Source organism: Puma concolor, chromosome C1, assembly GCF_028749965.1.
Source record: "Puma concolor isolate L17-30 chromosome C1, mPumCon1.1.hap2, whole genome shotgun sequence".
Lineage (NCBI taxonomy): Eukaryota > Metazoa > Chordata > Mammalia > Carnivora > Felidae > Puma > Puma concolor.
The window spans coordinates 193,020,581-193,022,854 of NC_141674.1; the positions used below are offsets into that span (position 1 = coordinate 193,020,581).

The 2,274-nt window shown below is 48.9% G+C and overlaps 1 pseudogene; it reads right to left on the reverse strand.

Moving 5' to 3' along the window:
• Positions 1–773: 773 nt before the first annotated feature.
• LOC112872043 (large ribosomal subunit protein eL33 pseudogene) lies at positions 774–1,225 on the reverse strand (annotated as a pseudogene).
• Positions 1,226–2,274: the final 1,049 nt, after the last annotated feature.

Here is a 2,274-nt window from a genome sequence, read left to right on the forward strand (position 1 = left end):
ATGAACCCTGAAACCATCATACTACATGGAAGAAGCCAGATAAAAAAGGTCACATACCGGGAGCACCTGGGCGGCTCAGTCAGTTGAGCGTCCGACTTCGGGTCTGGCCATGATCTCATGGTTCGTGTGTTCGAGCCCCATGTCAGGCTCTGTGCTGACAGCTCGGAGCCTGGAGCCTACTTCAGATTCTGCGTCTCCCTCTCTCTCTCCGCCCCTCCTCCACTCGCACTCTGTCCCTCAAAAATAAATAAACCTTGAAAAAAAATTAAAAAAAAAAAAAAAGGTCACATACCAGATGATGCCATTTCTATGAAATGTCCTGAGTAGACAAATCTGTAGAGACAGAAAGTAGATTGGTGTTGCCAGGAACCCAGGGGAAGGGGGACCAGGGAGCGATTGCTAATGCGCGTAAAGTTTTTGGGGGAGGTGATGAAAATGTTCCAAAATCAGAAAGTAGTAGTAATGGTCGTATCACTCTATGAACATACCAAAAAAAAAAAAAAAAAAAAAAAAAGCTACATTGAACTGTACATTGTAAAACAGTAAACTTTGGGCTGACCTGGCTGCCTCAGTTGGAAAAGCATGCGATTCTCAATCTACGGGTGGTGCACTCAAGCCCCACATCGGCTGCAGAGATTTGCTAAAACAAAACAAATAACCTTAAAAAAAAAAAAAAAGAGTAAATTTTGTGGTTTACGAATTATGTCTCAGTAAAGCTGATTGCAAAAAAAAAAATATTTTATATATTTGTTTTTTATTTTTTTCACAAGAAAACAAGTCTACACCTTTATTTACTTAATTTGCAGTTAGCTTAAATCCTTAAAGGGTACAGCATCAAACGGATTCTGTGGCCAATGGCTTTAACAGGAAGGTTGCTTCGGAATTTGGCACGAACCATGCCACTGTTTCCATGAGCACGAGTTACTTTTCCCCAGATCTCCCCAATTTTATTTGGTTTGCCACCAGGAGTCACTGTGCTGCTCTTTGCTTTGTACACATAAGCGTATCTCTTGCCTAGATAGAATTCAGTTTCATCTCAAGCATAAACACCTTCAATTTAAGAAGAGCTGTGTGCTCCCTCTGGTTCCAGAGACCCCGCTTATAGCCAGCAAAAATGGCTTTGGACCACAGCCTTCCAGACATATTTGTCGTTTCAGGAGTCCTGTTCGCAGCAGGTCTCCACAGGTTCCAAGATGGCGGAAGAGCTGTTACCAAAAAATGTTGAAAAATCAACAGACTGTGCTAGGCTCCTCCTGAGACACAGAGTGATGAATTGAGAGTGAGCAGACAGGAAGGCAGGGTTCAGGGCTGGCGGTCCTCCCAGAGGAGGGGCCTCGGGTAGCTTTGGTAGGCCTGCCCCCAAACTACCGTGCCCACTGGCTGGCCTAGTGAATTGTATTCCACCCTAAACTATTCATTACTTTGACATGTGACGGCTTTTGGTAATTGAGAGCCTCCTATTAACATGCAAATCCTCCCAGGAGAGTCAGAGCAGCGGTGTCTCTGGAGGAGGGAGGGCAATCCTGTAGGAGAAGCTGCAGGCCACCTGCATGCAAATGCATCAGTGCAGGTATTGCCAACGTGGTGAGACTCAGCGGAGCCCTCAGTCGTGGGGGCAAGGGGAGGGGTTGTGACAGGGGCGTGAGTCTGACTCCGGAGAGATTGAAGGGAGAGGGGAGCAGGTGAGGGATGGATATGGGACAGAGGAAGGAGGACATGGAGTATGGGAATGGCTCGCTTTCCGGGGAACCATAGGAGGTGAAGGCAGACCACGGCAGAGACGAGCCTACACACCCCACACTGTGGTCCCAAGCCTCCCTCCACCACACAGCACTCCCTGAGGTGACAGTGTGGCCATCCACGTCAGGATGGAACTAGGATACAGACAGGGGAAAAGACCTCGAGTAGGTTAACAACAGACCAGGGAAGGACGTGACAGAAATCAGGAGGCACAGTGTCACAAGCCAAGGTGGCATGGCAAAACCCAGGTGGCCTCACACCAGGACGGGGAGGTCGCTGAGGACCAGGGACAGTCCATGGGCCACAGTGGCAGGGCCAGCCCGGTAAGCCCGAGTCTCCTCCTGCCTCAGGCTGCCCAGTGTGGTTTGGTTCCACACGAACTGGACACAAATGATGTGTCACGCCAGCCCTCACTCCCCTCAATAGAAGGAGCTGCACTAAGAAATCTGTCAGTAACCCGTGCATTTTGCCACTCCCTCCTCCTGTGGTAAACATTACTGAAGGTCCGCCTGGCACAGGACCTATAGCAGACAG